This window comes from Diceros bicornis, chromosome 11, assembly GCF_020826845.1.
Source record: "Diceros bicornis minor isolate mBicDic1 chromosome 11, mDicBic1.mat.cur, whole genome shotgun sequence".
NCBI lineage: Eukaryota > Metazoa > Chordata > Mammalia > Perissodactyla > Rhinocerotidae > Diceros > Diceros bicornis.
Genome location: NC_080750.1, coordinates 30,613,618 through 30,633,793, shown reverse-complemented (window position 1 = coordinate 30,633,793; position 20,176 = coordinate 30,613,618). Strand labels below are relative to the sequence as shown.

Sequence of the window (20,176 nt, the reverse complement as noted above, 5' to 3'; positions counted from 1 at the left end):
GTTTGTTGATATTCACTTTGGTCTCTTGTGAATGACATAAGCATTACTTAGCTGATTTATTTCCGCTTCTAATCTTAGCAAATCACCTGATTATCATTGAGGACAATATCCATTCTGGAGATACTGTTCAGGATGACTTCAGGACTAGAAATAATATCTGGCTTATTTTTAGTGCATTTTACCTAAGGATTTTAGATATGAATGGGGAAATGAAAACCTTTGGATAATCAACTAACTCTACAGAGTCTTACACTGGTTGAAAGCCCATGCCAAAAATCAAATCCATAATTCCTGATTATTCCTTCAGTTCCTCCAATTCTTTAAAGACAAGAACCTCAAAGCACTGTATTTCCTCAATACCTTTTGGCAACAAGATTCTCCTTTCCTGTATAACTTTTCTCCTGGTCCATAGTAGTCTTCAACAACAAATCATTGATGAGGGCATGAAAGAATGAAAAAAAAATGAAATGACAAAGACCTCTTTGACCTTCTGTGGTCAGAAGATTCAATGACCTTGTCTCATAATTTTATAATCAGAAAAAAAAAACCCAGCTGACCCAAACCATTGCTTGAGAAATCAAAAGCATGTTATGTGTGCTTTTAGCAATTAAACTTCTTTTTAGAAACTTAACTCCTCAGAAAAAGAGTGATTATGTAATTCCGTGGCAGGTTGACAGTGTATGGGAAAAAGTGTATTTTGCATATTATCAAAGTTCAACTGTAATTCATTGTAACCACAACGGAGACCCAGGTGTTCACTTGATTTTCTAAGGTAGGCAGGACTGGGCAAAGACCTACCAGAAGAAAGTTCTCAGGACCTTGACCTCACTCCAGCAGGAAATGGTGTTGGTGACAGAGTTCTGGGGGGCACTCAGCGTGAGGCTCTCTAAAGCTGACATCCAGCACAACTGTTCTCTCTGAGGAAAGCTATATTAAGAGCTTGACCCTCTGTGGTAAATAACACGGTTATGAGATTATATATAGTGGTGAAGTGTTGGCTGGATTGAATGTTTATGAAGCCCATGAGTATAGAAGCATCGGAGGGAAGATACTTTGGAATTTCATATACTCCATTCCCGCTGACTCCACAGAGATGAATTGAAGATGGATTATTTTTTAGCTGAAAGGCTAATTCAATACTTTACTGTTTTAGAACATACTAGAAGCAAGAAGGAAAGAACGACAGAGTTCTTTCTACCATACATTCCTCATCAGATACATTCATCCTCGTCTCCTACAACTTCACCTATGCTCCCATCTGAAAAGCCCAGGCTAGTTCTCCACCATTCTCCATCTCCAATTCCATCACGCAATTCATCTTGGGTGACGACTGCCTTTCTCCCTGGGTCATAACCTAAATGCCTTTGCTGTTTTTTGTAAGCTTGGCTCATTGTGGCAAATGTCGCTTCCTCAGGTTCCAGTTTTTTGAGACGTGTGTAATGTAAGAAGATGGCTGCCTAAACCAACCAGCTCCTCAAGTCTGATCCATTGACAAAAATGTCACAGGTATTACGGAGGTGCCAGCCCTCTGTCCTGAGATGGTGGCTCGTTCCAGAAGAAGGCTGCCTTGCATATATATACAATGTGTCTGAGGACAGGAGATAAAGAATATTTCATCTGAAAACACCACGTTAATCCATTTCCTTAAAGCCACTTAGATGCTAAAGAGCAAAAGCAGAATTCCCACTAGCGCTGTTGACATTTTCTGCCTCAGAATGATTCCCTTTCTATCAATAAAGTGAGTGCTTTACAGTGCCTGGGCTTGGCTTGAACAGCACGAGAGAGACCAAAATACTTTCCATCAGAACCCTCTCATCACAGACAGTCCTCCATCCGCACGCTCAGTAGGTCTTGGCTCCTTCCCCACCCCACATGCCCTGCATAGCTACCCAGGTTTCTCTGCAGTGCCATTCTGAGCCTCTGCCAACATCCAGTGATGAGGCTGACATTCATTAGTGCTGATTATTCATGTGCTGTGCTTTCTGAGCTGAGGCCAGGCGCTGCAGAGCACCTGGAGGAGAAGCCCAGTTCTGACTGCTCTTTCCTCAGCCTTCTAAAGAAAGCTGTAAGGCACCAGCAAGTGTGCAGATGCAGGCTCTAGCCTTGCCTATCCATCCTCCCAAGTTGTGTGGACTGAGATGGGGAAGGGGGAGCAGGAGGAAGGAAGGAGGTCAGATAGAAGTATCACGCCTCTCTGACAGTCCAGCTCTCTTTATATATGAAGCAACACTGGTTCTTTGCTAACAAAGCTTTAGTCACTGGGAGCCTTATGCAGTCAGATAATTTTGCTCGCAAATATGGCAGAGAAGCTGCAATGTGCTTGCCAAACCTGTTGCCTTTTTCTCCTGGACCCACAGCTAGATGACTTTTCCCAACCTCTTCAGTTAGATAGAGCCATGTGACTGAGCTCTAGACAGTGCAAGACGAGAGGAAGTGATGTGTATTACCTCTAAGGCAGGCCCATAAGATCTCCGGCATGATCCTGCACACTCTCTCATCCCCATTAGTGGGCTTACTGTCACCCAAGGTGAACTTGGGAGCCATGCATTAAATGCAGAGGCTAGGTCCCCAGATGACTGTGGGGAACCAATGGGTTGTGAAGTGAGTGAAAAATAACCTTCACTGTGTTAAGGCCTGGAGACTTTGAGTTGTTGTTATAGCAGCTAGCCTTACCTACCCTGACTAATCCAATCATCTCCTTCCACACCAGTCCCCAAATTGTGTGGCTGTTGTGCCCAACTTATTATATTTGGAAAAATAAAGTCTCCAAACTTATAGATCTTTACAAAAGGCAAATGACATTACAATTCTAAGGCGAGGGGGGTGTGTGTTCAAATCCTCTAGTCTTAGCATTTATTTATATCCAGTACTGCTCAAAGTAAGTAAATTCCATGGTAAAGCTTTGATATTTCTAGTTTAATCACAGATTCAAGCTATAGTAATATTTGTTGATATAGAGTCTATTCTAGTTAGTATTCTTTTTAGCTTCTAACTTTAAGAAATTCCCACTGGCAGCTGAAGAGTCTTAATTCCTTCAAAGGGACAAATGAAAAAAAGGAAAAAAGGAAAAGTGTGGTGGCAATTATGAACTGACTTCTTTTTTCCTTATAAATTCACATGACTCCTGAGTTGGTATTTAGCATTACATTTATGTGTGTAAGTTTCTTGCGGACAAGGCCTATGCTTTATCATACTTTATATCCCTCACAATGGCTAGCACAGCATTTTACAGTTTGCTGGATATTTTAAAATAAAATCAATCTCTATCTTTTTCTTGCATCCCTTGGATCATCCCTCTATTCAGTCATTTTGCATTTCTGGCCTCAAGAAAAGCAGAAATCAGAGAAAAGAGGAGTAACTGATTAGCCATGGGGAGGAGCTGAGGTGGAAGAAAGCCCCAAGAACTTAGAGGCTGGTAGGTCCCTGAGAAGTGTTTCTACTCCCCCTTCCAGGTTTCAGGCTGGTCTAGGATTAGGGAGGAAAGACAGACGCCCTCCCTACCCATTTTGGTTGGTTCTGCCAGGAGAAGGAAGGGACCTGCATCCAGGTTCTCAGCTAGAGCTCAGAAAGCAACATGATCCCACAATATAATGCTGTTCTCATGCCCCAACATGGTGTGGGGCACTGGTAGGATCCATGTGAGTGGCAAAGAAATGGGGAAAGATTTTGGACAGCCTCTTGGAGATTTCTGAGGCCCAGAATTGTGTGGCAGAAACAGTTAACACCTATGTGCCCAAGAGGTCCTGGAAGTAGCTTCGAGAGAGCTGGATGTGAAGGAGTCTTGTGGTCAGGAACAAGGGATGAGTCAGCAGCCACCTGGTGAACCAATAACTGAAGACCAGATGGCAAGGTGGACTCCTTGGGGGAGGCCAGCATGGATGGCGAATGATCCTGAGGACCAGATGTCCCCTCCCAATACCTGGCCCTGTGTAAGCCTCCAAAATTGAGAGGCAACCCAGGGAAAAGCGAGAGGGGAGAAGCCAAATTAATTGAAATGAAATTTCTGCAAACCCAGAGGAATGGAGGCTTAAAGAGCAAAAAGTAAAACAAAGAATTATATTTCTGACACACCTGAATATATGGAATGAAATTGATACTTGTGAGCCAAGAAACAGGGGTTTCTATTAACCTTAAAGAAAAGGCAGAAGGATATTAACTAGTATTGCGATTTCGAGAACAATGAAAATCCCACTTTCTCCCTCACCTCTATGCTAGTGTGTGAATTTCCACTATGATAGCATTTTCTTCCCTCAGATTTAAGATTTTCTTCTTACAATACACATCCTGTGGAGGGATGTTAACCTTTTAGTTGCTTATTCCTTAATGTGAATCGGTTTATCCTGTGTTTTTCTGACAGCAAGGTGCAAGTAGGGGTTATTTCCTAGAGAAGAGGAGGAAAGAAAAAGAGTGTGAGGGATGGAGAGAGAGGAGGGGCGTGGGAGAACAGAGAGAAGGAATGAATCAAGGGACAAAATAATGTGCAAAACGAAGAGGAGAGTAGTACCTCTGAACCCGAACTTTGCCTACCTCATAATTTTGGGTAGGAGCAGCCAGAAGGACAGAGCTAACTTTGTGTTATTAAAAGCTGCCCTGCTTCTGCTCACGGTGGCCACCCTTCCGGCGAGGTGTGGCACTTGACAAGATTCATCTCTAAGTGCTGTGTGGGCTACGGCAGCAGATAGCAACAGCAGTGCCCATGCACCGTCACTAGCCCTCATTCCCTCTGCAAATCTCACAAAACCTTACAAACTAACGAATTCATTAAGCCCAACAGTACAGCCGCGAGGCAGGTGCCTATTAAATCAATTAAGCACCGATAAACATTATTTCAGTATAGAGACGGTGCTCCTACCAGGCAGAAAATATAATTCAGAAAAGTCCCAGGGCTTGGGAAATAGTGGCTTTCTCTTGAGGACTTAAATCAGCCTTTTGTGCGATGAGGCTGCAGCAGGGACAGAGCATACAAAGCAGGTGTTCGCTGTGAAGTGAATCTGAAAAGTTAAGCCAGGGTAGAAACAGGTAAATAAAAAGCGAATGTAAGACCTAAATCCCACAGCAAGGCCAGTGACAGGGAGAGAGTCACTCGGCAGCCACAGAAAGATACTATTAAGAAGGAAGAAAACAATGCCTAGTCCTTTGTGTACAAGGATAGTGAATTATTAGGTTTTTTCCTCATCATGACCTTGTGATATTGAGCAGCCTCCCCTCAGACAATCAGTGTTGACATCAGCTACATGCTCAGATCAATAGACATTTCAGAGGACGTCGAGAAACTGTGTTCTCACAGGCAAAGCAGGCAGCCTGCCTACCTTGTCTACCCGCCATGTCACCTGCTTTGCCGGGAGATTAGGATGTGGAAATGGGTCAGTGTCCTTCAGTGGCATCAGTGAGAGAGGCTTTTCCACTGCACTTCAGGGATGAGCCAGTCTGCGGGTTATTTTCCACTAACCCAGGCACGTGGCCATTCATTAAATCTGGAAATAAATTATGCACGGGGCCCCAGGGGAACTGTATTTGTTTTGCATGGTTCTAATTCAGCACATCCAGCTAGAAAAGACAGCCGCTCCCCCCTTACCACTTCTGAGAAAATAAGTTGTTGCTTATTTTCAGCCTTTCTGCCTTAAGAGATTGCCCATTGCTGGTCTGGGATTAGTGAACAGCATTTCTCAAAAAGAACATGCTCATTAAACCCATTTTGGATTTGATACTGGTGAGTATCGATGCCAGTGGGGGTTGTGAAGACCCCCCTCATGATGAGCCTGCCACAAGGAGATACTGATTCACACCTAGGCAGGTGGAACTCTCCTGCTGGAGTTTGTACCATGTCCCCAGAGCAGTGAGTCTGAAATTTTCATTGTATGAGAATCTCCCAGGGAACTTGTTAAAATTCATATTTCTGGGCCCAGCTCCCAAAGAGGCTGATTAAACAGGTCTGTGGCAGGGACCCAGGAATCTGCCTTGTTACAAGCCCTTTGGTGATTTTCCTGTAGGTAGTCGTGTGACCACACTTTGAGAAATCTTGCCCTGAGCCAAGCCCAGACAGCAGGCAGGGCAACATGGAGGACAGAACAGTGTCTCTTCCTATTTTGGGTATCACCTTGTCTTTCTGCTATTCTTGATCACTCTCAGCCCTTGCCCTCAGGATCCTTCCTGCCTGGATTTATTCTGTTACTTCCTTGCCAGATCTTGCTTGGCCAGCCTGACTCTGACCACTGACTCCTTCTGGAGAACATGCGTCTGTGTGGCTTCAACCCCAGTGTGGCAGTGTGTGGCAGATGTCATGTTCACATGGGGTGATGGTGTACAGTGATAGTTAGGGCTTCAGTGATTTCTCTCATGGTCTGGGCTACCAAGGTTACTTTTTTCTAGTACTTTACCCCTTACCTGCCAACTGAAGTTACCAGACATAAGCTATAAACTCCCACCCAGTGTAAACCTAAAGGGGAGGGATCCACATCATTACATTATAAGCATTTTCTTCAAGAAGGAAGGAAATATACTACTAAAATCTCCCAATTATCTGCACTAATGAAGCCATGGCACAGATAATCCAATTATTTTTTACTTTGAAATTAATTGCATGGTTTCTTGACAGCAGATATGCTTCCTAACTGTGCCTTGTTTTTACTGGTGTGTGGCTGATATTTCCTAAGCCATATGCCAGCTGGTTGCATGGTGCGATGGGAATGTGTGGGATGGCCAGGGGAAGTTAGTATGGGATTTGATTTCAAATTTATTATGATAACTACATTTATGCTCAGTGTGTAAGCTTTCAAGTCATGGGGACTAGACATTTGGACACAGAACACTTTTGACAACAAATAATTGTAAGAGCCAGAACATGGGCCAATAGCTACTTTTAGCTGTGTCTGGATCGGCAGAAAGGGAAACATATGTGATACCAGAGTTGATATGGATGGCATCACCAGGTCTGGACATCTACACGACAGTGTTGCCAACATTTCAGGTCATGGGGGGTTGGGTGGGATGGCTTGTATGGTCCCTTCTAACCTTGAAACTCCATGAACCTAGAACTGCAAACCCAGTGGTCAGATATGGGTCTAGAGAAGAGGGCAATCCTTAATATAGACTCCACTGGCCCAGGAAACAGAACACAGCCACAAAAATTTCCTGCTGTCAGAATTTGGACTCATTTCCTCCAAGTCTTTGAACAGGAGAAATCAGTTGGTTGGTCAGCCAATTAACATGTACCCAGATGAACTCTCCAGGGCCCTGGTCCTTTTCTGGCAATGGGCTGGGTAATTGTGTAATTAGAGAATTGCATCACGCGTGTGGGGAGCTTTTATGCTTAAGCATACACTGAAGCAATAGTGTCTTAAATCAGGAATCACTTAGTTTTTATGTTGATATCAGGTGCTTCCATGGCAGGTAAACTGAGAATCGTAAACTGAGTAACTGAGGTTACTGCCCCCTCCTAAATACCTTTCCTTGATATTGACATTGCCTGATTTTCCTGTTCATAGATGGAGAGAGTCACTTGGAAGTTGGAGGAGATGAGCATTCCAAGTGGAGTGACCTGGCCTGACACATCTGGAATATGTGCCTGAGACTGCCACCTTCAGCATTACTTGGTGCTTTGGAAGCCAAGAAAGTTACCATACCTGCCAGTGTGGGTTTTAGGCTCTGGTTACAGGTGTCTCTGTTTTGAAGTACTTTGGATCCTAAAGGGTCTTCTTTAACTTCTCAGCTTAACCAAAGGGGTAGAAAAGTTATGGCTGAATTGGGGAAAGCTAAGTTAGGCATTGGTTTCTGAGGACTCATACTCTAACTTTTCTGCTGCCTGAATAACTTCTCCTTCCTTTCTGAAGAGCACCCAGCAGCTGGCTCTGCTTGACTGTCCTCTTGGTAGCTGTCTCCATCAATCCTGTAAGTGGGGTCGTCCTCCCATCATGGTGGCCATGGAGATGCGTCACTCAGATCTCCACTTAAGAGAACCTGCTGTGGGGAGAATAGCTGATTGACAGTCTCTAGCTCCTGCACCTTTGGCTCCACTATCGATTTCTGAACTGCTCCCAGCCAATGAGAGAGAATGGTGGGGTTACTAGACCAGTCCCGTCCTGCATAACTTGGAATTCTCTAATGAGCAACTTTGGCTCAGGGCCTTCCCATCGACCTGGCCACAACTTACCTAGAACTGCACAGTGGTCCATAGTTCTTCCTACTCACTCCTTCCTTCCCTCTCTTCTTTCATAGGTGCCAGACCTGCGTTGCAGTCTCAAGACTCTCCCTGCCTATTCCTGCTCCTCTTTTATTCTTTGAGGGGTTTACTCCAATAAATATCTTGCACATCTAATCCTGTGCGGGTATCTGCTGCTCAAAAGACATGAGAGACACCAAGAGATGTCTGAGAAAGCTGGCAGTAAGATGGAATTTTGAAACTGGGTTACTCAGGACCTAGCTGACAAGAAGGACCCCGTCCTGAGTAGTATGTGGGATAAAGATATTCCCTAGCACAAGGTGGCAGCCCAATTGTTGAAGATTTCATGTGTGGTTACCTAGGAAAACATTCTGGTAGAGGAGAATGCCTTTGCCTGTGCAAAGATTAAGGTATTTGAGAGATATGAGAGGGAACATGGCCTACAAGGACGGTGGAGTTTGCTTGTTGCTACTAAATTGTACTGGTGGCCTGCAGGGGAATAAGGAGAAATTGAGAGCAGTTAACATACAGATAAAAGCTAAGTGTGGGAGCCAGAGGCCATGCTGGTAGTTTATAAAGAGGCTTTCATCTCCTGCAGTGGAAAAGCAGACACAGTTGAGGAGCAAACTCAAAATCTGATAGTTAGGATTGTGAAGCCCCAGTGATGTTTAAATGCTCAGCCAAGGCAGATCTATTATGGGATCAAGGCCCTGGTTGGGAAAACATGAGACCCTAAAAGCTGGGATGGGGACATCTGGGTGGATAGTCTCAAGAATTTGATTCTTCAGACTCCCTGAACCCTCAAAACTTTGAGAGGTAGCCCCCTTCCCCGCCAGAGTCAGAGCTAGCATTTTTCCAATTCAGAATGATACTGTAGAGTCCTCTTCTTAGCAAGGTGACAGGTGCCCACCTCAGGAGCTGTCCCATTTCTTATTCTGGCTGCCAGGCCAATAACTAAGATTAAATTTCAGCATAATCCAACTGGGGATATATTGGGTTTCATAAGGAAAGAAAAAGATTATATCCCAAAGCTGCGAGAATTAGCTAGCATGAACCGGCAGGAGCCAGGGGAGCACCCCTGGAATTAGAGTTTGAACATGCTTGAGCAAGATAGTTGAACTTAAGACTGAGGGAAAAACAGATGGTCAGCCAATGAGAGTGCTGCTTAATACCCACAATCAGAAGAAGGCATGAATGGAGGAGCAGGAGCAGAGGGTGGTCAATCCAATGAAAAGTCACTGCCCTTTGCCTTATTTCCTGGACCTGAGAAGATTTTCAGATGTGGATCCTACTGACTAAAGAGGTGGCCGGATCCCTAGGCAGAATGACACTGCGACACCTTGGCAAGTATGTACCATGGTGATTCCTCCAGTTCTTTCCCAAAGAGACCTACATACACTGAGGAAAGGAAAATACCCAGATATTTTCAGGACTATCAGACACAGGTCTGAGTTGGCATTGATACCTGGAGATCTGAGGTGTTTTCACAGCTCCCCTATTAGAGTTGGGGCTCACAAGGCCAGGAAATAAAATCCTGGCTAAAGTTTGGCTCACAGTGTGTCCTCTGCATGGTCCCTGGATCCACACAGTAGTCATGTCTCCAGTCCCTGAGGATGTAATTGGAATTGATACACTTGGTAATTGGTGTAACCCCATGTTGGATCCCTGGCCTATTGGGTAAGAGCTACCACAGTGGGGAAGGCCAAATGGGCGCCTCTGAAATTGCCCCCACCCCACCCTGTCCCCAGCACAGATAATAAATCAGAAGCAATATCATATTCCAGGGGTGGCAATTTGTGTCCATTAAAGACTTAAAGGATACAGGGGTGGTGGTCTCCAAAATATCTCTCTTTAATTTGCCAGTCCAGCTCCTGCAGAAACCAGGTGGATCCTCGAGATTGACTGTTGTCTGCTGCAGACTTAGCCGGCTAGCAATCCTCATCAAAGCTGCTGTGCTAGACATGACTTCATTGCTAGAACAGATTAATAAGCCTCAGGTACATATTACATGTACCAGTACATGACTAAAAAACAGTATCACTGTAATTCAATTTTCTTCTAGGGTTTTTTTAACTCACTCACCCTCTGCCATAGTATAGTCCCAGGAGATCTGGACCATCTGGACATTCTGCAGAATGTCACATTGATCCATTACACTGATGACATCATGTTGATCAGGAAAGATGAGAAAGAGGTTGCTACACATCAGAGGAGTTGGGAAGACACATGCACTCCAGAAGGGGGATACATGAAGAATCAGGGAGCTGCCCCCACAGTGAAGTCTCTAGGCGTCCAGGATATGCCCTCTAAAGTAAAAGACAAATATCTTGCATCCTCTCTCACAAAAAAATGAAGCATTACACCTGATAGACCTCTTTGGCCTCCTATGGAGACAGCACATTCCACACCCAGGAATGCTGTTCCAGCCCATATACCAGGTGACACAGCAGACTGCCAGCTCTCAGTGGGGCCTGGAGTAGGAATGGGCTCTGCAGCAGCTCCAGGCTGTGGGGCAAGCTGCAACACGGGCCATTGATCCAGCAGACCCTATGGTGTTCGAAGTGTCAGTAGTATAAAAAGATATAGTGTGGAGTTTATGGTAAGTCCCAGTGAGAAAACAACAATGCAGGCCTCCAGGATTCTGGAGGAAGGCCATGCCTCTACAGTTAAATTTTATATCTTTTGAGAAAGCTCCTGGCATGTTTCTGGGCATGTTTCTGATGGAATGCTAGACCATGGGGCATCACGTGACCATGCGACCAGACTGTCCATTGTGATCTGGGTTCTGTTGGAACTGCCAAGTCATAAAGTCAGACAGGCTAAGAAGTAATCTATTGTAAAGTGGAAATGAGTGGGACCAGAAGCATGAGAAAGTTGCATGGGCAGGGAACCCATTGTAACACATCCCAGTTGCACCAGTGCCTATCCCCAGCTCTCACCTATTGCCAAAGGAGGGTCCTATATGACCAGCTAAAGGAGGAGAAAGTCCAAGCTTGGTTTTTGATGGGTCAGCTTGTCAAGAACTGTGAAGGGTCTGAGATTTTACCCTGCTTGTAAGCTAATAGGTTATCCTGCCACAGTTGTATGAGGCTAGCAGAAGATATGAGGTCAAAGAGAAAGAACTTTATTACTCAGCACAACAGCAGTATCCAGGGTGTGAGCATTTTTTTGCACCAGTTCCCTGAGCTCCAATTCCTGTAAGGCAATGCAAAGAATGCTAGGTAACACATGCACATATAGTGGGTTGCATACAGGAGAGAAACCTTGAGCTTAGGAGACCCAAATCTTCTATAGTAGACAGTGAGTGTGTCTGCTGTTTGCTCTGGAGGGACACACTATCTCTGTCTTCGAAGGCTGTTCATTATACAAACATCCTAGAGAAGATGGTCTGGAACAAAGGCAGTCAGTGCCTCTCCTTGCAAACATGCAGAAACAATAGAGACCCACAGAGAATTGTCTCTCATGTGGCTTGATATGGGATGCAAGTCAAAAATGAATGGCAGCTATATTACAGCCATATTTGGGGGGTGACCTTGAAAGACGATGAATAAGGAAAACCTTCCCAGTGGGCAGAGAAGCGAGCAGTGCACCTAGTCATCCACTTTGTGACTTGAGGTGAGTATATATAGAAATTCTTGGGTTGGCCAGAAGCCTGGGAGTAAAGGAACTGGAAGATTGGTGAGGAGTCCTGGGGTAGAGGCATGCAGTTAGACATATGAGGTTGAGCATTAAGTGTCAAGATTCTTGTATCACACTTTAACACCCATTGAAAAATCATCCTCACAGAAGAGGTACTGAACAACCAAGTAGACAAAATGACTTGGCCAGTTGATGTTAGCTATTCTCTGTCATCAGCTATCAGAACTGGCATAATAGACACATGAGAGGAGTGGCCACAGGAACAGAGAAGGAGACTACGGATGGACCCAAAAATTTTGACCCAACAGCACTTAACAAGGCTGATCTAGATACTACTGCCTTGGAATACCCAATCTGTCAGCAACCAAGATCAATATTGAGTCCCTGATGTGTTGCTACTCCTCAAGGATACCAATGGACCATTTGGTGACAAGTCACATACATTGGGCCTCTCTCATCTTGGAAGGGTCAGCAGTTCCTCTTCACAGGGATAGATACCTATCTCAAAATGAATTTGTCTTTCCTGCTCACAGAGCCTCAGCCAGCACCACTATCCAGAATTTTATAGTATGTTTGATCCACAGTCTCAGAATCCCTAACAACATAGCATCCAACAGAGGATCTGCTTCATGGTGAAAGAAATAAGGGAGTGGACCCATGGGATCCCTCACTGTATCACATACCACACCATCCAAAATCTGCCAGTCTCAGAATTTTGGAACAACCTTCTAAAAGCACAGCTGAAATACTCTGCCAGGACAGGATGCTGTTCTGCATCCTGAGTTCAGGATGTAGTATGTGCATTAAGTCAGAGACCCCTGTATGGTTCTATGTCCCCAAAAGGAAAAATTAATGGGTTCAGAAATTAAGAGATGGAAGCAGAATGACCCCACTTATTACTCCCAATGACTTACTGTACTTCCTGCCCCCATAGCTCTGAGCACTGCAGGTTTAGCATTCTGGTCCCCAAAGAGGCATACTCTTGCGCACAGCAAGGCACTTTCTGTGTGCGCTTGTTATGTGTGTTTATGGGATGTGTGTGTGGTAGTGCATATATGTGTTATATGTGTAGACATGAGAAGTTTCAGCACGTCACGTGTGTGTTATATGTAGTCAGGTGTGTGATTCGTGGCATGTGGATGTATGCATGATGTGTGTATGTGGTGGGGCTGTGTACGTATGTGGAGTGGAGGTGTGTTTGTATGTGTGTGCTGTGTGTGGGTGGATGTGGTATGCATATATATACACATGTGTGATGTGTGTGTGTGAGTGATATGTGGGTGGTATGGGTGGTGCATGTGTGTTCATGTTTGTGATATGGATATGTGTGTGATGTATGTGGGGTGTGGGAGGATTTCTGTAGGTGTCTGATGTGTGTGTAAGACATATGTGTGCATATGTGTGTTTTGTGTGTAGGTTTATGTTTAGTGTGTGGGAATGTTTTTTATGTGTGTGATGTGGGTACATGTGTGTGTTTTGTGTTGGGTGTTTGTGTAGCGTGTGTATGTGTGTACAAGTGTGTACTGTGAGTGTGGTGTGTATATTTGTGTGATATGTGGTATAAATGTATGTGTATATGTGTGGTATGTATTTATCTGGAGTGTGCGTCTACATGTATGTAGTATGTCTAGAATTGTGGGTGTGATGTGGGGTGTGGGTGATTTATGTGGGTGTGTATTGTCTATGTATATGGTGTGTGTGTACAAGTGTGTGCTGTGTGTGTGATATATGTGCATGAGTATAGTGTGGGGTTAGTATATATGTGCAGGAGTATATGTGTGTGATATATATGGATATGTGTATGTGTGCTGTGTGTGGCATGCATGTGTGTGTGGTGCATATATGTGTGTTTGGTACATGTGGTATGTGTAAATATGTGTGATACATGGTGTTTGTATGTGTCTGTGGTCTCTGTGTGGTGGGTATGTGTGTGATGTGTGTATATGTGTGTGTTGGGTGTGTGTACATGTGTGTGGTGTGCATGTGTTGGCGCATGTGGATATGTACACATATGTGATGCATGGTGTGTGTGTGTGGTCTGGGTGTGGTATGCATATGCACGTCGTGTGTGTAGAGCACATGCATGTTGTGTGTGTACGTGCGTAGGGTGTGTGTGTGGTCTTCCAGCTGAGCAGTAAGCCCTTTGGGGGAGCGGCTAGTGTCCTTTTTCTTCTCACTTCCAGAGTACCTCTTCACTCAGCAAGATCTGACAAGAGGCCATTTCCCAAGTAGCTTGAAGGCTGTGTGACTCCCATAGTTGTCCTTGACAACCGCGCTCCAGCACCGCCTCCCGCATACATCACACTGCCCAGTGTTGGGCCGGGAACTAACCAACCGTGATATTGGCAGTCATGCTCGTGTGCTCAAACCACCCATGTGCATGTGAGGCAGGGCACAGGCGCACAACTGCACACACCACCCAATCTGGGCTCCAAACAGCACTGCATTCTTAACGAGCAGACTGGCTCATTAGAGGGAAATGCAGTCTATAATTCCACGTTATGTCGCCTTTTGGCTCAGTTTTTTCTTTGCAGACACCAGATCTCATCTATCGGAAGCTACATATGGCTCATTAAAAGGACAGAGTTAGGGAGGGGCAACAGCAGGGCTCGCAGGCCAGATGCCACCATCCTCTCCCTCCCTCTTTTTTATTTTCAGCCTTTAAAATGTTTTCATTTCTTGGTTTAGCCTTGTCTTACCCACTCAGGATAAACTGTGGACCCATAATAACTACCATCTATGACGTATCTCCTCCGTGCCAGGTACGGTTGTATCTGATCTCCGATCCTCACGACAACCCAGCAAGGTCAGCATTCTCATCCCGTGGTACAGATAAGGAAACGGAGTCTGGGAGGTTAATGGGCCTGCCTGCATGGAGGAGTGTGGGTGGGAAGCCAGGTCTGTCTGGCTGTTCCCACTGTATCACTGACACGTGGGGCCACGCACATGATGGTTAGCACTTAGCATTGTCTTGGTCCACTGGAAAGGGGAAGAGAGGAAATACTGTATTCTCATCTAAATTTCTCCTGAAATCTGGAAAATCCCTATTTTCATATTATTTCTCTTGGCATCTCCATAAGCCAAAAGACAAAAATTAAAACCTAGAGACACCCACAAAATGCCCCAGCTATTTATGACCCCAACCAAGAATGCAGTGACCAAGAGCTCCTTTCCTGCCAGCTCTGTCATCACTCTCTGTTTTCAAGGGACTGGCCCCTTGGCCACTGCTGATCCACTATAGCAGTAAACCATGCCCTGCATCAAATAAGCACACTCTCTCCATTTATTTCAGTTCAGTCACCTGGGATTTTCAAAGACCTGTTTGTGACAGAGGTGTGCTCTGCTACAATTTTCCTCCTATCATCTAAATTGGCTCTTCTCTCCTTTGGCTCCTTAAGAAAAACCTGTTCCTGACTGCAGTGATGTGTCTGTTGCAGAGAGGCAGGAGAAGAAATATAACACAATGGCCATGAACACAGCTTTGGAGTAAGACATCAGATTAAGATCCTATTTATACCAAATACAAACTTTGAGATGCAATTCACTTCGATTCTCTAAGCCTCAGTTTCCTCATCTGTGGTTGTGATGAAAATAATGTATGCAAAGATCTCAACATGATGTCTGGCACATGGGGAAAGTTTGAGATGTTAACTATTATCATTAGAGTTTTCAGTTGGAATGAATAGGAGGCTGTGTGAAATTTGCATGATTGTACTTATAAGCCATTGATGATGCATCCATTTAGTTTTCTACTCTGAAAGAACATAGATTTGATTAATTATAACAAGAATTTAAAATATTTCCATTATTCAGAAATAACCTACACAGAGTCTAAGTTTGTCCCTTCTTTGCCAGTCTTTTTTTTTTGGAGAGAGAGATAAATAGCAATTATGTAGTCAGATTCACTGGCTCTTCCTCTCCTGGTAACAGGCTAAGGCTTAACCTTGATTAAGCAACGGCACATCTAATCCAAGTTCTCCCACCTTCAACCCAGCCCTGCTCCCCCAAGCTCGGCCCTGCACTAGATTCCACTCCCGCTTAGTATAACATTGCCAAAGCTAAGCACCCCTCGATTTTTCTTTTAAACAGTTGTCTACCTACTTGAAGTTGGACCATTTTATCTATTCCACAGGACAATCCTGCCCCTTAGAAAATGCTTGAGCACATTAAGTTGTTTTGAAATGCCATTTCAGAAGCAGGGTCCTGAATCCAGTCCATGCCCATGTATTTTCCAGCTAAATCACACTGGCATTCTTTCACAGCCCGGAAGTGCTTTCCACTTGCCCTTCCTGTGAATGCAAGTAAGGCAAAATCTCTTGACAAAGCAAATTAGGAGTAATAGATGGGTTTTTGGCACTTCCTGTGACTAAAAGCAAATCTATTTCTAGATTATAAAGTATGAAAAGAGAGACAGATCAGGTTGACATTGAGGAAAATTGAACACTGATAAATGAATTGCTTTCATTCAGTCTCTCAAATTCTCCCTCTCTCTTTCTCTCTCTCACGCACACACAACACACACACACACATCTTTAAAGGGTACCTGTTTCCTGCAGATCATACTTAGGTTAATCTCAATTCAAACACAGATGCACTGAGGGCATTAGAAGTCAGTCGCTCTCATTCACAAAGCTTTAGATTCCTCTAAATTATTAAAACTGGACAATGGACTTCCAATTTTGTGCCCAGACCTACTCACTAACAGAATGACCTTCTTGTTATGGGTGAAGATATATTTGATGCTAAATTTGCTGAAAATTTTAACAGCATTCAATCTTGAGACTGTGAGTTACTGCATCCTACATGTGTTGGTACCTCACTTTGATTAAAAATGGGATAAATCTCTGGGAGAGTCCTTTGACCCAAGGCCACGTTCCTTTCACACGAAGGTCATACATGCACTAATTGGACGAGATATAAATCGTGTTTCTCTCCACATTCAGTTTTAGATCCTGACCTGTTTGTGTCAAGAAATCACAGGAAGCCCAACTTATGTCATCAAGCTTGGCTCGATTCACAGATGATTTCCTTAAATCATAGAATGATATTAAATGCAATTCCAAAATAAGGAATGGAAAGTTCAAAGAGACTTTTTTTTAAAAAGTGTTATAGACAAGGCAATGGGAAGCTTGACTCCGTTTGCTTTCCTGTGTCAGAAATTTTGAGGACACGAGAAAAATAGAACTCCCGCTGGTAACCCGTCATGTTCTCCCTAGGAGAGGTGATATGGAAGAACTATCATTTTGATCAGTTGAGCAGCTGGTTTCTCCTTGCTTTAGGATTCATTGGTCTGGTCGCTAATTTCTATAAAGTTTAGAAATGTTGACCTTTAGTAAAATGGGTAGATCCCATTTTTATTTTTCCTGTTAAATGTTTATTTTGAAGATTTTGAAGAAAATTGTGCTAGGATAGTTTTCATTCCAAGATGCCCATTCTCTAAATATATTTAAATTCTCTTAAAAGTAAAATAGGCATACCCACAGGACAAGGAAATATACAAACCTGTTTCCTGAACAGTCGGTGCAGTCTAGACACACATGAACAGAAGCCAACTTCGTCCACCCCCAGCCTCTCATCTCCCAAAACCCCAAATAGGGTTATCAGATAAAATATAAGATGCCCGGTTAAATGTGAATTTCAGATAAACAACAAATCATTTTTTAGTATAAGTTTGTCCCAAATATTGTATATACTTTTTCCTTTTCTAAAGCTGGTCACCCTACCTCAAAAGCCTTTAAGCAAATGCTCCACAGCTGTCCTGAAGAGTCAGCACTAAAGAGACTGATAATCCCACAGAATCAAGAGCAGGGAGGTACTTAAACATCATTAAATCAACCTTTCATTTTACAGATGATCAAACAGAGGTCAAAGAGATAAAAACCATTTTCTAAGAACATATAGCTCCCTGCCTCTGTCTCCCAGGGCGATGCTGTTCCCTCTAAGGAGCATGCCTCCTTCCACTGTTCCTTGATGAGCTGGACTCTGACTTGAGAATTAGCACATGGACAAGTGCACCCCGTTTCTCTATGCCTCTGTCTACTAAAGCAATAGGAACACAGCACAATTCTATCACCTTCCAGAGAAGGGAAATAGAACTGGCAACCTTCATGGGCAGGGAGGTGGGGAGGCAAATTACAGAGAACAAAGCACAGATTAGCATCTCAATAAATTATCCTGCCACATAGGCTTCAGATGTCAGGTTTTCTTAAAGTGGGGGCACATTCATGTTAGTAATTTGTGATTACTGTGGTTAGTTACAGACTATTCCCCCTGGAGACCTTCCTGAGTCACAGAGAAAACAATTTATCTTTGTTAGCCAAGTTGCAGTCCTACCTAGAGACCTGCAGGAGGATGAATTTAAAGGATTTCCGCAGAACTCTTCTGAACCTTGGAATCTATGAAAATTTAAACAACTAATATTATAATGTTCAAACCTAAGACTAGAATAATTGCAAAAGTAGCTCAGTGTTGTTACAAAGCTTCAATATTACTCAAGGCTTTACAGAATCAAGGAAAATCCCTCTAAAGGCCATGGGAATGCCCTGGTTGCTTTCCTGCAACATCATAAGGAGAGTGTCGTGTATTTGGTTGATGATGATTAAGGATGCTATTTATATGCGTATAGGACACTCAATTTCCTTACGGTTTGCAAGGGATATATTCTAGAGAGCGGTCAAAACAGGAAAATGCGTTGCTTACCGATAAACAGGGATAACTGAGGTCGGAGACCAAGGTACCGAGGTCCCCCAATTTCCTAGAGACTCTGCAATGGCTCAAGGGGCTTCATTTCCAACTCTCCCATTTGCGTGTCTTCTGCTTTCCCTAAGTAGCTGATTAGGGGGCAGGGAGAGTGTTCAAGTGAAGCGCTCCACATCCCCCTGCCTGACGTGGTCCTAAGTTGGAGACACGGAGAAGGTCACTGGCTCCCCGGCCCTGGCTAGCTGCATGAGGGACTTGCAAGGCACAGGCAAGTTCTCTAGGACCCAGGGTGACAAAGACTGGGGCTAAAAAGCAGGAAATACAGCACTGCCTAAGGAAGCTTCCCACATAACCCAAAAAACAAAAATTTAAGCCATGAATCTTATCGTTGGAATTGTTTCCCATATTTGGGGACTGGGAACGGCTTTGGAGCTTATCTGGTCTATCTGTTCATTTAATCAGTGAAGAAACAAGGGACTCATTACTAGAAGTAATTTTTCAGACTTTATTTTTAGGGGAGAACGCTTCTTCCCCACACCTGTGGAGGGAGACTCTTTAGTGTAAAACTCCTAGCCTCCCCCCCACCACCTGTTACTTTGTCTCAGGGAAGAAAGAGTGACTTAATATGACAAGGACTTTTGGAAGAAGAAACTAGGTACATGTCACCCAGCCTCTTCCTCCTCCCTCTTTCTTGGGAACAAGTTGTCCACTGGAAGTGTGTTCTGCTCTCCTCCTTCAGAGAAGGCACTCCCCTTGTAGGGAGGGGACAAGATGGTCTGCTAGGGTATAAGGCTGTTGAGTAAGTTTGCTCAAATCTAGTATTCAGTATGTGGAAGACCACTTGTCTTCTGAAACATATAAGCCACATTCTTGAACACCAGCTTTGTAGTAATATAGATAAAAATTTGGCCTCCATCTGCCTTAGTCTTTGGTCTTATTTCTCAATTGGTTCTGAATTCCAGCAGATTTACTGTGACTCCTCAAATCCCCACATTCACGTCAGGGGTTCCTTTTTTTATTTTTTTTGTGAGGAAGAGTGGCCCTGAGCTAACATCTGTTGCCCATCTTCCTCTTTTTCTTGAGGCAGATTGTTGCTGAGCTAATATCTGTGCCAATCTTCCTCTATTTTTGTGTCTGGGACGCCACCACAGCATGGCTTGATGAGCAGTGGGGAGGTCCATGTCCGAGATCCAAACCTGAGAACCCCAGGCCGCTGAAGCAGAGGGCGCGAATTTAACCACTACGCCACCAGGCCAGCCCCACGTCAGGTTGGGTTGGTTGGGTTCATAAACATTTTCAGGTCACAAACCAGTTTGAAAATCTCGTGGACCCTCTCCCCATAAAAATGAATTCCCTGAAGCCCCTATGTGGGCTTTAAATACCAGTTTAAACACCCCTGATTCATTTTCAGGATGAATTATATACATTGACATATAAAGCAAGTCAGAAAGATTTAATAAGCTCTTTCTAGGAGTTTATAAAAACACTGGTATTTGACAAACATCTGCCATACTAACATTCACTCACTCTGGGCCCACGTCAAGTATGATTTATTTCATTAATTAAATAAGCAATTACTAAGGGACTGTTATGTGGCAGGCGCTCACTTAGGCACTAAGGAGGGACACAAAGAAGGACAAGACAATATTCTTGGCCTCAAAAAACCCCAAGTCTAACAGG

General features: G+C 44.0%; 1 long non-coding RNA gene across 2 annotated transcripts in view; it reads left to right on the top strand.

Annotated features, from left to right (window-relative positions):
• LOC131411342 (uncharacterized) overlaps nt 1-8,418 on the top strand; it is a 69,031-nt gene extending 60,613 nt beyond the window's left edge. Inside the window, exons 3-4 of one of the 2 annotated variants that reach the window (XR_009221543.1) lie at nt 7,485-7,654; nt 8,215-8,418. This is a non-coding gene — a long non-coding RNA (uncharacterized LOC131411342). Of the gene's footprint in view, nt 1-7,484 lie in introns of both variants that reach the window. The other variant, XR_009221542.1, reaches the window with a different exon arrangement.
• The last annotated feature ends 11,758 nt before the right edge of the window (nt 8,419-20,176 follow it).